The 14,352-nt window shown below is 44.4% G+C and overlaps 1 long non-coding RNA gene across 13 annotated transcripts in view; it reads left to right on the forward strand.

The window, feature by feature from the left end:
* The window catches only part of LOC143940721 (uncharacterized), a 147,041-nt gene that overhangs the window by 50,716 nt on the left and 81,973 nt on the right, over positions 1 to 14,352 (forward strand). For 9 of the 13 annotated variants that reach the window (XR_013263919.1, XR_013263913.1, XR_013263917.1 and 6 more), the window contains 3 exons: positions 3,152 to 3,185; positions 7,850 to 7,925; positions 11,878 to 12,031. This is a non-coding gene — a long non-coding RNA (uncharacterized LOC143940721). The remainder of the gene's footprint in view (positions 1 to 3,151; positions 3,186 to 7,849; positions 7,926 to 11,877; positions 12,032 to 14,352) is intronic. The other 4 variants (XR_013263916.1, XR_013263920.1, XR_013263921.1 and 1 more) reach the window with 2 other exon arrangements.

Raw genomic sequence — 14,352 nt, forward strand, 5'->3', positions numbered from 1 at the left:
GAACAGTGCAAGCAGCAGACACCCAGAGCATGCTCACAAGTTTTGGCGATGCTGTAGAAAAGCTTGCAGATCATTGCTGCTGCCAACAGGCAAGATGAAGTCACTGGCAGGATCAACGGGCATTTTAATATATATTAAATGCATAATAAAACGCACACAATGACAGTGAATTTATTGACACTTTGATATTGGTCTGCTGCTAGTGTGACCCCCCCATACACAATAAGAAGGGTGATGTGCCAAAGAAGTACATTTTTTTTTGCTTAGCCTATTCTATTCACTTCAAACAGCTAATAACTTTCAGAGAAATTAAAAAGAAAAACAGTAATTTTCTTTGCACGACTGGATGATTGAAATGGCATTGCTTCAATAGTCTCAAGTAAAGTTTAATTCACCTGTATGTGTGAACTGAAGCAAAGCATACAAATCTAAACACTGTGCTGGTGATAACTTTGCAGAAAATAGGTAAACAGATTCAGCAGACTGTAGCTTGAAGCAGAACTTCACTCCCAGAAATGAATACTTGGTTTGTAGAGCAATATAAGTAAAACAGGATTACATTTTTAAATATATTTTTTCCTTTACTGTGTTCATGTTTTCTTTGCTGTACAGATCCTGTAGACTCTTTACATTAACTTCCTGTGAATGCATGCATGGTCCATCAATGGTTGAACACAGTGGCGCTTGGAGGGGTTGGCGCAAACAAACATAAAAACACTTAAAAAAAACCCATCAATTACAGCATTACTGTGCCCATCAAATGCAGCCATTGTGCCCATCAAATGCAGCCATTGTGCCCATCATATGCAGCCATTGTGCCCATCATATGCAGCCATTGTGCCCATCATATATAGCCACATGTGCCCCATCAAATGCAGCCACTGTGCTCATCATATGCAGCCACTGTGCCCATCATATGCAGCCAATTGTTCCCATAATATGCAGCCACTTGTGCCCATCAAATGCAGACACTTGTGCCCATCATATACAGCCACTTGTGCCCATAAAATACAGCCACTTGTGCCTGTCAAATGCCACCACTTGTGCCCATCAAATGCAGCCACTTGTGCCCATCAAATGCAACCGCTTGTGCCCATCATATGCAGCCACTTGTGCCCATCATATGCAGCCACTTGTGCCCAATATATGCAGCCCTCGTGCTCGTCAAATGCAGCCCATTGTGCTCATTAAGGCCTAGATTAAGGCTTACCTGTAGATCCAAGAAATATCTCCTAAATGGTTTAGGAGATATTTACTAAAATACAGCGACAGCTGTCTATGGCGCATGCACCGCAGACAGCGGCACACAGGCGCACTATCGGCGTTAGCAGCATGCCGCTGCTTACGGCGATATGCTGTTAGTGGCGGCTCCCGTGCGCATGTGCAGGAGTGATGTCATTGCTCCTCCGGCGCTGTGAGTGGCTGGAACAGCGATACCCAGAAGAAGATGGAGGCTCCGGACTACAGGGGACAGCGGTGATATCGCTGGCTCCTGTGTCAGGTAAATGACACATAATGGGCTACTATGCGATGCATAGTAGCCCATTATGCTTTACTTTGCAGGGAGACAAAGAGGAAGTAAACCCATCAGGGCTTACTTCCTCTTTAATGTCCCCGAGCATAATGTAATTTATATAAAAATTCATGGGTAGTAATCACAGATCACAGACTGTCTCGAATGTCTAGGTCAAGCTTTCTCAAACATTTCAATGTGGAGGAACCCTTAACCTCCCTAGCGGTAATCCCGAGTCTGGCTCGGGTTGGGAATTTACTAGCAGGAGCGGTAACCCCGAGCCAGACTCGGGATTGCACCGCTGGATGCAGGGAGGACACAGTGAGACTTACTTACCTTGTCCCCTGAATCCAGCGATGTCCGCCGCGCTGTGTGATCGAGCTGTCCTCCGCTCGATTCACAGTGCCGAATGCCGCTGAGCTCCGTTCCCTGCGACGTTACGGCGCACGGGAGAGGAGAACGGCGGCAAATTCAAAAAAGTAAAAAGACACAAAACACACACAGTACTGTAATCTTACAGATTACAGTACTGTATAAAAAAATTACACACCCCCTTGTCCCTAGTGGTCTGTGCAGTGCCCCGCATGCCTGAAATTTGGAGATTGTCCATAGCAACCAAAAAGTGTCCCTTTTTCAGTGTTTTAGGATTTGATTACATTATTGAATAATTTGTATTATTCTTTATTATATTATAAACTTTATCATACCCGGGATGTCTGATAGACTCTGGTTTGAAGAGATTTAAGAGCGTTATTCCTAAGAAGTACAGGACTACAAAATAAAACGACAGATTTCCATGCAAAATAATTGTACCGCTTTCAGCACCTAATTCCAGACTGAATCATACCGCCAGGGAGGTTAACATAACTTTCAGGTCTCAGGAACCCCTAGATTATAATAACAACTGTATTTACAGCTTATGGGACATTAGCAATATGGTTAGAGGGCAGAATGCTCCTTAGGCCGCGTACACACGGGCGGACTGTTCGCCCAACTTTGTTCGTCAAACAATCCGACAAACAGTCCGCTCAAAATTTGCATGAACGGACTTGACCACACACGATGAACGAACAGTCCGCTGAAAGCGTGCGCGATGACGTGAACGGCACGTACGACGGGACGAGAAATTCGACGTCCAATACACTGCAATGCAACTTCGCCGTGTAAATCCTTTCTGAGCATGCGCGAAACTTAGTTTGTCGAACAAGCCTACACACGAGCGGACTGTCCGCTGAAACCAAGTTTCAGCGGACTGTCTTACGGAAATTCCGAAAAACTTTGTTCGTCAGACTGTCCGCTGAAACTGTCCGCTGAAGCCCACACACGAGCGGACTGTCCGCTGAAACACTGTTCAGCGGACTAAGTTGGGCGAACAGTCCGCCCGTGTGTACGCGGCCTTAGGTTTGTTGTCAATTGGAACAATCCCATTAGAGAAAACGAAGATCCTTTGGGTCAATGGTATCTGAGAAGTAAAAATGATTTAATGCTCAAGGAATTCCTAGCTACCCCTGGAGAAACCCTAGGGCCCCATAGAACCCTGGTTGAGAAAGGCTGGTTTAGGCGAGGAAGTGAGTATAAACAAAGCTACACTTATTAAACATTCACACTTATCATCTTTTGATTTTTCTGTCATTTTAGGATCTTCCAAGTTCAAGGAATTTGGATATAAAAGGTCAGTCCATCCACTCTTTTCCAGTCTCTGATATGTCTCAGTCACTCCAGTGGTGACATCTCTCTTGCTAAGTCCCCAGACTTGCACAGCTACTTTGGGTAGTACAGGAGCATTGCTATTCTCATTGTTGGAATTATTCTTATTTTTTAATGATTTTTACATTACACTATAGTACCACAGTAAGAGTGAGGCTTCACCACAGATGAGACAATGCTGATAACTCTGAGAGATCTTAGTTTCATGAGAGATAACTGTTATTGGGTGATTTAAAAGTCCAGTGTCTACCCTTACCTAAAATAAATGTATTCTAAATGATTTGAGGTTACATTTTAATTATTTTAAATTGGTGTCAAAATAAACATTTTCAAATATAAGACAGGCACCCACCAAACCTATTCCAAGTGATTAAAAAAAAAAAATACTTGATTTCCTGTGTGCGAATTAGCATGCTCAGGGGTGAAGGTAAGGCATATATCTATTTTTTTTTTACATTAAACCTTTTTTTTTCCTGTCAAGATTTTCTTGTTCTTTTTCACCAAGTTAAAATCATTTGGTGGTATGTCTACCTACTATTATTCAGATCCAAGTTACTATATAAGCTTAATCTGCGCTGCTATTTTTAACTCTGACTGTAGAGGTGCTGTACAAGTCTTTTTTGCAAGCAAAGGTTCCGACTATCTATTCACTCTGTGCTATAATATAGGTTGTCACTCAAAATTATAGCATGCAACTTTGCTTCATGCTATTTTTACAGAGAATTATTTTTTAACTTTCTCTATTTTTTATATATACCTTAGAGGTTATAATTCAATTCAAATAGAACTTCCTAGTATAGAAACTCTCACTAGCATCTTGCAAGCTTTAAAAGTGTTCCTAATGATTGCACCATAGTTCAGTTCTTTAAGCTTTAAAAAAATATAGTTGAAGAAACTGGAGCTTTTGTACATGACTGTCCTAAGGGTAAGCCAGCTAAAGTTAATTGGCATTCTGGGGAAAATTTGCGCAACATGTTCCCTTCCTCGGTGGCTGTAGGTGCCTCTAAAATCACCTAGGTTTCACATAGCTAAGGCTAACCATAGATGGGAAAATATCACTCTAAGCTTAATGATGGGGAGACATCTGGCCAATGGTCTGTGTTTTTTTTCCACAGACTAAAGCAGTACATGCATGCTAAAGCCCTTCATTTCCAAAGATATGAATGAAAGATTAGCAAGATACCATGGTGGTTCATCTACAATAAAAATGAATGACACTGGAAAGCACTTGGTCTTCCTAGATGGACCAATGCTGGACCTAGCATCAAACTGAGTATTTAAATCAGCTTGGGATCATGCCATTAATGATTAACCAAAAACTATAATTCTAAGGCAGAACTTTACCCATAACAACTTGATAAAAAAACAATATTTTTTAGCAAGGAACATACATCCCACATTAATAATTATGCTACTAAAATTAATGTGTGCTGTAAATTGCCTCCAGCAGTGACATTGCTATGAGGGTGAAGGGTGTGGATCGAACCCAGGTGACACCCACCAGAGGGGTGAAACCATGAGCGTAATGTCAGGGGTCACACTGGCGATCCTGCCCATTAGCCAGGGGACCTGTGGGGGCCTCATTGTAACTTGAGTTTCCATCTACTCAAGCAATCCCTGGCAAGCATGCCAGACATCAACAAAGCCGGCTGGGGGGTGTGGCCGGTAACACAGGGGTGTCCTGCCCACCCCCACTCAGCTGGATAATGGCTGGATCTTGGGGGTACTGCACCTTCCCCCCATGGATGCTGTATCTGAGTTGGTAAGCCCCTCCCCCTCCTTATACTGCACTCAGCCTCACTAACCCCACACTCAGCAGGGCTGCTCCAACCCACACAGCTGAGATTGGATTCTTGTACAGTTATTCTGCAAAGTGTGCAGCTGGCTGTTGCAGTTCTGACCTATGAAATCCTCAAATTGGAAAGGCAGCAGAGCTGCAACAGCCAGCTACATCAACCTCAGCTGTGTGCAGTGTGGGGAAGAGCAACTCTGCTAAGAGCCTTGCCAGCAGTGACCCCATCTTCTGCCCTGCTGACCTCTGTCCCATGCCCTTCTACCTCGTCCTTTTTCCTGCTGACCCAATCCTCTGCCCTGCTGACCCTGTCCTATGCCCTGCTGATACCGTCCTATGTCCGCTGACCCCCTGCACTGTTCCCTACTGACCTTGTCCTATGCCCTGCTGATGCTGTCCTATGCCCAGTGTCCCCTGCCCTATGCCCTGCTGATACTATCCTATGCACCACTGACCACTGTCCTCTTCCCTACTGACCCCTGTCCTATTCCCTGCTGATACCATCCTATGCCCCTCTGATCCCTGTGCTCTTCCCTACTTGCCCCATCCTATACCCTGCTGATGCCCGCTGACCCCTGTCTTATGCCCTGCTGACACTTGTACACTGCCCTGCTGATCCCATCCTCTGCAGTGCTGGTGCCTGTACACTGCCCTGCTGACACCCTGTCATCTGCCCTACTGACCCCTGTCCTCTGCCCTTCTTGCAGCTCTTGACCACCCTGCTGAACCCTGTTCTCCACCCTATTGACCCTTGTCCTCTGCTTTGCTGACTCCTGTACACTCCAATGCTGAGCTCCCATTCTCTGCCCAGCTGATCTCTGTAAACTACCCTATAAACTGACTGCTGACCCTATCCTCTGCCCTGCTGACTTCCTATCCTCTGCCCCTGACATTTTTTATTGCACCCCACATCAGATAGGCTAGATTTGGTCTTGGTGTTAAGACAGATTCCTTGAGCTGCCTGCTCTTATTTTGCTCTCATTTTGGACTGATAATAGATAGATAAAAAATCAGCTATTGGCAAGTATCAATTTACAGGTGCTTCAATTGGGACTGATCTGAGGTGTGAAGGTGCAGGAATTGGGCTGATCTGAGGTGTGAAGGTGCAGGAATTGGGCTGATCTGAGGTGTGAAGGTGCAGGAATTGGGCTGATCTGAGGTGTGAAGGTGCAGGAATTGGGCTGATCTGAGATGTGAAGCTGCAAAAATTGGGGTGCTCTAAGGTGTGAAGGTGTCAGAATTGTGCTGATCTGATGTGATGAGACAGGAATTGAGGCTCATACGAGGTGTGATGGTGCAGGATTTAGGGCTGATCTGAGGTATGAAGGTGCAGAATTTGGGGTGATGGGCAAAAGTTTAAATTTTGAGTTCCATTGTTTTCATATGATATTCTTACTCAAATTTGCTATTTGCTTAATAGTTGTTAACATCACTACTATTGCCATTATATGCAGTGGGGGTGACACCATGTTTCACTCAACCAGGTAACACCAACCCTAGTGATATCACTGGCCTCCAACATTGCTCCTGTTCCTCTTGCTGGAGGCTGCCATTTTGCTGTAGCCCAGAGCCCATGAACAGCATTAAATGATAAAGTGGAACTAACTAAACCCAAATATTTAACAGTTTCAAAAAACAGTTACATTCCTGGGATGCCAGGATTGCTAACTGTCATATTTGTTTGTGTCCTCAACTAAACTGCCAAACCATTAAATGGGTGGTGTCATAATTGAGCACGTGCAGCACCATGGCAGTTGTAGATCAAACAGAAGCAGCTTCCTTGGCTGTAAAGAATAGGAGGGTCTAATTCCGCTTTAAGGCTGTCAGAAGATTGGCCTCTACAATCAGCAGTGCCTAAAAATAGATAGCAACTGAGCATGTGCAGAGCCAGGTGAGATTTATGATTTTATGTTTTACATAGCTATACCTGCACAATGAGCCAACCTGAAGTGATCTAGCAGGACTTAATTTTCTGACTAAAGTTCCACTTTAAACCTCAAAGCAAGCAAAGCGCCTCTTGTCCCCAACCCCCACCATTTCTTTTTTACTAACTTTAGAAACTGATGTATAACACTTTGTGACATTTTTTTCTGGCATTGTACATCTGGTAAAACAAAGAACTGAAAACAAGTCTGACATCAAAGACAAGTAGTGGCGAAGGATTCCCTGAGCATCTTGGGTTTTCTAAAGGGAGCGCACATGATCTCCTCCTTTCAGACAGGTTGTCTCAATAAAATAACAGAGCCATACGACGGGGATGAGTCAGTTCTCCAATGTTTCTGTATTGAAAAGATTTTGCCCTGACTCCTGGCTATATTAAAGGAAATATGTACAAAACCACTGTAATTTCCATGTAATGTTTCTTTCCTATTAAAATAACTGCCAGAAAGATCCCTAGTAAGATAACACCTAGGTAACAAAGCTCAAGCTGTAAAATATGAGTATGCATTATTTTTGCTATACAAAAAAGTTCAGTGAAACAGCAAATATTCCCACTTTTGTTTTATTGAATCCTCAGATTAGTCTTGGATACATTGTAAACTCATGGTGCACATTTCGATTTATAGCTATCTATATAATCTTGCTTATTCAGTATATAGAGTAGAACGCAGTTTTAACACTTCTGAAAAAACGTAGCTTCAGAGATTTCCCTGTTTAGAATCGGAGTTTGCAGGAAGGGGAGTTGTTTTAAAAGGAACATTAACTGTAACAGACTGCAAGAATGACTAAGAGGAATGTGTCATTCAGGACGGGTAGCCAAGCTTTTACAGTTATGTAGCAAAACCAGCCTCCAGTATAGCTGACATTTTTTTTTTACAGTTGTGCTTATTTTACAGTTGCTCTTTTGGAAGTTCTTCTGCATGAGTGTGATCGGTTCAAGGATTATGGACCAAGATCAGAATAATTATGGTGGTAAAATATCATTCAATTCTTACAAACTAACATTTTATATAATAATATATATTTAAATGACTGCATTTTACATAGGAACTACAGTATATGTTAATTGTATATAGGCAATGGGGAGTGCCTGAGCCTCGTCACCATTGTACACTCCAGTAGGTTTAGAGAAACAATGTAACTGTTTGTGAGCTGTGCCAGACAAAGGAAATAATGACTCCAGCACTCCCTGAATATACTATATGTGTACACTAATGCCCCATACACACGATTGGACTTTCCAACAACAAAACTGTGGATTTTTGTTTGAATGGTGTTGGCTCCAACTTGTCTTGCATACACACGGTCACACAAATTTTGGCGAACAATTACGAACGTAGTGTGGTACAAGACATACCTGATATCTCCATTACGAACGCTAGTTTTACAAGACTGAGCGTTTCCGGCTCATACTTGATTCCGAGCATGCGTGGACTTTTGTCCAACGGACTTGTGTACACACAATCGGAAAGTCCGACAACAAACATTTGTTGGTGGAAAGTTGGAGAACCCGCTAGCCAACATTTGTTGGTGGAAAGTCCGACAACAAACATTTGTTGGTGGAAAGTTGGAGAACCTGCTAGCCAACATTTGTTGGTGGAAAGTCCGACAACAAATGTTTGATGGAGCATACAGTACAAAACATATTACAGTGCACTCATTCAAGAATGACATTTCAAAATGTCATTCTTGAATGTGTGTGCTGTAATATGTTTTGTACTGTTTGTTGGTCTTATAGCAGCACCATTTTGAATTTAAATGCATTAGGGAGTGCCCCCCAAATATGTTTTTTTTGATGGCACATACACACGGTCAGACTTTCCGCAAACTAGTTCACATCCAACATTTGTTGTCGGAAAATCCGATCGTGTGTACGGGGCATTACTCTAAAATAAGCATGTTACTTACAAATGAAGTTAAGGTGCTCAGGTGCACTGTTAACCCTATACTGGCAGAGAAGGGACCATTAGGAAATGAAGGAAAAATGCAAGAGAGTCATCATTTGGGTAGCATGGTGTAAGTGTGATCTGAAAACTTTCCTAATCCTAAAAGAGCAGCAGGTCCCAGTGTACAGAGGTATTGTTACCCAAGGAACAGTGCCTGACTGTTTTGAGGGAACAATGACCTTTACAGAGGATTACTTGCCCTTTGGTGATGACAGCTAACTTTTAAGGGATCTTGGGTACAACTATTAAGACAAAGTCCACCTTCTTAGAGTAAGTACTGATACCTTCTGTCATAAACTATAAGCATTGCGATCTTCAATGATTCAGGATGCCCAATACGTGTCTTTTTCAGGCACACTTATGCCGCGTACACACGATCAAACAAGCGGGTGGAAAAGTCCGGCAAACTCAAGTCCGCCAAACAATCCCCCCCGTGTGTAGCCTCCGGCATACTTTTTTGACCCGAAAGTACGGCGGACTTAGAATGTAGTTTTACACTCCAATCCTTCCGCCGAACTCGCATTTCGGCGGACAATCCGGCCGTGTGTGTGCCAGTCCGCCGTACTTTTGAAATGAACAGACTTTTCCTGCCCGGAGAAAAGTCAGCTCATTTCGAGCGGGTCTCCAGGTAGGCGGGGCCCGCGAAGGATACATCGCTGGCCCAGCCGCCTGGTATGGACTTAAAGGGAAACCCCAAAATCGGCGTGGGGGTCCCCCCAAAGTCCACAACAGACCCTTGTCCGAGCACGCTACCCGGCCAGCCAGGAAAGGAGGGGCGAGTGAGCGCCCCCCCTCCTGAGCCGTACCAGGCCGCGTGCCCTCAACATGGGGGGTGCCTTGGGGAAGGGGGGGGCCGCGCGCCCCCCCCACCCCAAAGCACCTTGTCCCCATGTTGATGAGGACAAGGGCCTCTTCCCGACAACCCTGGCCGTTGGTTGTCGGGGTCTGCGGGCGGGGGGCTTATCGGAATCCGGGAGCCCCCTTTAATAAGGGGGCCCCCGGATACCGGCAACCCACCCTATGTGAATGAGTATGGGGTACAATGTACCCCTACCCATTCACCTGTAAAATAAAGTACAAAAAAAAACACAACACACAAGATAAAATAATTTATTGCACAGCTCCGGGGGTCTTCCGTCTTCGGGGGTCTTCTCGCCGGACTCCTCTGCTATCTTCTTGTAGCTCTTTTACTAGCGGAGGAGCCCGGCATTCTTCTTCGTCGCCGCGGCCTCTCCTTCTGACTTCGGGGGTCTTGTCCCCCTCTTCGGGTCTTCTGCCGGGCCACCGCGCCTTCTTATAGCTCTTTCACAGGCGGTGGCCCGGTCTTCTGTCGCCGCCGCCGCCTTCCGTTCTTCTTCTTCTTCTTCTCCTGGAGATGTTGACTCGACGTTCTCTCCGGCCGCAATGCCAGGGACGCGCTGCGCTGCCACTTATATAGGGACAAGGGGCGGTGTCACATGGGTTGATGTCACATGGGTTGGTGTCACATGTGACCCCGCCCCCTTACAATGTCACAGTCCTGGAGGATGCTGGGACTGTCGCCATGTGACATCAACCCATGTGACCAACCCATGTGACATAAACCCATGTGACACCGCCCCTTGTCCCTATATAAGAAGAAGAATGGAAGGCGGCGGCGGCGACAGAAGACCGGGCCACCGCCTGTAAAAGAGCTATAAGAAGGCGCGGTGGCCCGGCAGAAGAACCGAAGAGGGGGACAAGACCCCCGAAGTCAGAAGAAGAGGCCGCGGCGACGAAGAAGAATGCCGGGCTCCTCCACTAGTAAAAGAGCTACAAGAAGATAGCGGAGGAGTCCGGCGAGAAGACCCCCTAAGACGGAAGACCCCCGGAGCTGTGCAATAAATTATTTTATCTTGTGTGTTGTGTTTTTTTTGTACTTTATTTTACAGGTGAATGGGTAGGGGTACATTGTAAGCCCCCCGCCCGCAGACCCCGACAACCAACGGCCAGGGTTGTCGGGAAGAGGCCCTTGTCCTCATCAACATGGGGACAAGGTGCTTTGGGGTGGGGGGGCCGCGCGGCCCCCCCTTCCCCAAGGCACCCCCATGTTGAGGGCACGCGGCCTGGTATGGCTCAGGAGGGGGGGCGCTCGCTCGCCCCTCCTTTCCTGGCCGGCCGGGTAGCGTGCTCGGACAAGGGTCTGTTGTGGACTTTGGGGGGATCCCCACGCCAATTTTTGTTGGGGTTCCCCTTTAAGTCCATACCAGGCGGCGGGGCCAGCGACGTATCCTTCGCGGGCCCCGCCTACCTGGAGACGCGCTCGAAATGAGCGGACTTTCCTCCACGTGTGTGGGCGAGTCCGTTCATTTCAAAAATAGGGCGGATAGTACGGCGGACTTAGTACGCCGTATTAGTCCGCTGAAAAAGTACCGTGTGTGGGCAAGTAGCCCGTTCGGAAAGTCTGACGGACAGTCTGACGGTAAGTCCGCCAGACTAAGTACGTCGGACAGACGGCTACGTGTGTACGCGGCTTTACTCACAGCAGCATACCCTTGCCATCCCCAGGCACAGTTTCCCCCGCCCAAAGCAGCCTTTCACACCAATATTCACCGGTATTCACCAATATTCAAGTTGAGTTAATGGGTCTAAGATATTCCCTGTGTTTGTTAAAGGGGACAATTCCCTATTAGTAATCCAGCTGCATGAAAGTAACATGGTATGTCTTTATGGAAAAGGGAGTAGGCACAAACTACTTCAGGAAAGGACCTTGCCAGGAAGTCCTGTAGATACTGGAAAGTGGCAGTTTAAACTACTTTGCGGTGCTGACCCAAAATTAAAATATTAGATTGGCTGAATTTCAGTTTAATTGAGCAGTGCAAGCATGAACATTCACTTATTTTAATGAAATAATGTTACATTTTACTGTGGTCACTGTACCTCTATTAACCTTCTCTTTTGCATGGACAGGGATGCATGTATAGGTGATTTATTAAAATAAATCTGTGTTTGTTTTAAAGGAAACCTGCGGTGAAACTACAGATGCTGACAATACTGATTCCTCCTTCACAAAATTCTAGTTACCTGGCTGTCATGCTGCTGCTGCTTTTTGAGTCACTGAGCCGAAACAAGAATGGAGATCTGGAGTTCTGCTTTCAATGTGACCTATTCCAGGTATGTGCTCCAGCATGCTGTGAAACCATTGTATATTTATAACAGCCAGACAACTAGCATTTTTAATCATAATCAATGCCAGCTTTGAATCTCTAATGGTACAGGTGCATTCAGTAATATGCAGGGAAAGTTACTATTTTAACCCCTTCCGGACCGCCGCACATCAATATACGTGCTAAGTTTGAAGAGGAATATCGTTGTTATGGCTAGCTGCCACAGCCCTGGTATCTTCTTTTTTGGCCGGCGGTCTGGTTTCTGATAATAGTGGTCTCTGTGGTGGATTCGTTGTGAGATCACTTTTGTCGGGAGAGGAGCACCCCTCCCGCCGAGGGCCGTCGGCAGCGGCAGAGGTGATCGGAACCTCTAACGTCAGTGGCATGGAGATGAGTGAGGGGAAGATGGCCCCCATCCATCTCCATACCTTTGCAGGGCGGAAGCGAAGCCAAAACGTCACTTTCACCCATAGCTCTTAAAGGACCATTTAAAAAAAATGAAAAATTTGAAATGACATTTTTCTATTTTTAATTGCCTTTTAGTATAAATGAGATCTGAGGTTTTTTGACCCCAGATCTGATACTCATATTTAAGAGGTCATGTTATGCTTTTTTTCTATTACAAGGGATGTTTACATTCCTTATAATAGGAATAAAAGTGACAAATTATTTTTTTTTAAGAACAGTGTAAAAATAAAAGGTAAAATAAATAAGAAATTTTTTTAAATGTGCCCCGTCACGCATACGTGAGTAGCACCCGCATATGAAAACGGTGTTAAAACCACACATGTGAGGTATCACCGCAATCGGTAGAGTGAGAGCAATAATAGCCCTAGACCTCCTCTGTAACTCAAAACCTGCAACCTGTAGAATTTTTTTAAATGTCGCCTATGGAGATTTTTAAGGGTAAAAGTTTGTCGCCATTCCACGAGCGGGCGTAATTTTGTTGGGTATCAATTTACTCGGCGTAACATTATCTTTCACAATATAAAAACAAATGGGCTAACTTTACCGTTGTCTTATTTGTTTAATTAAAAAAAAGGGTTTTGTTTTTTTTTCTCAAAAAAGTGCTCTTGTAAGACCTCTGCGCAAATACGGTGTGACAGAAAGTATTGCAAAGACCGCCATTTTATTTTCTAGGGTGTTAGAAAAAAAAAATGATAATGTTTGGGGGTTCTAAGTAATTTTCTAGCAAAAAAAATAAATGTTTTTAACATGTAAACAACAAATCTCAAAAAGAGGCTCGGTCCTTAAGTGGTTAATTATCCTGCATATCACTAGGCATGTGACGTATACACAGATTTAAGCTGGATTCACACCTATGCATTTTTTGTGCTTTTTGCATTTTGCAGATTTGCACTACAGTCCATTTAACATAGTTTCCTATGGAACACGTTCTGTAATACAAATCTGCAAAAAGCACTAAAAATGCATAGGTGTGACTCAAAGACCACCATTTGTGACAATCTATTGATTTACGTGCATGTATTTTTTACGTAAACTATAGATCATCTTGGGTATACAGTATATAACACTTAACAAATATATCACACTATAATAGTAAACATAAACATTTAGTGTAATTTCCCATTCATCTCTACTGGTGATTGATAATAAATGGAGGTGTAAAATCCTAAAAAAAAAGAATACAAACCCATAGGGGGAAAAATGAAAGTGCCACTTGCACTGGTAAGCAGGGGCCTCTAGGTACTTGCACACTGCTCTTGATCTCCTGTACAGCCTCTCAGTACCCCTAAAACCTGGGGTGCTCTGTAATGCAAAGCTAACCAGCCTTTCCTTTTACTGCCTTAATCACCTCTGTATGACCCATGACTGTGATAGAGCTTTAATAACTAATAGGGAGGCGATCATAGCACGGCACACAAACTATTGTGCAGCATTCTCTCTGCAAAAGAAATGTGACCATTGGCAGCAGGGGGCTTTAGAAGCTTATTCTCACAGGTGATGTGTGAGTTGGATAATTTCTTCTAATTAGCTCTTGATCTGTGCTTTACAGAGACAAGCAGTAATGAACTGACAGCATGCAGTACTGTTCAGGAGAAAGAAATAAGAAATAACCTGACATGCACTAAATAACAGGTGTACATGTCAGATGAATAGAGCGAAGTCCAAGGGTGTTATTTTTCCAAATATTCGGCCTCTTCTATGTATCCCAGGCTCACCTGATATCTCATCCTTGTCATACAAATCTATCTTCATTACATACAGTATATTATATCAGCTTGCATGACAGCATAATAGTTTGTGTTTGGGTTTGGATATGCTTTAGGCCTGGTTCACACTGGTGTGATTTCATATGCGACTTGA

The sequence above is a fragment of the Lithobates pipiens genome, unplaced genomic scaffold (genome assembly GCF_037356315.1).
Source record: "Lithobates pipiens isolate NorthernLeopardFrog02 unplaced genomic scaffold, aLitPip1_a1.2 Scaffold_3, whole genome shotgun sequence".
NCBI classification, from domain to species: domain Eukaryota; kingdom Metazoa; phylum Chordata; class Amphibia; order Anura; family Ranidae; genus Lithobates; species Lithobates pipiens.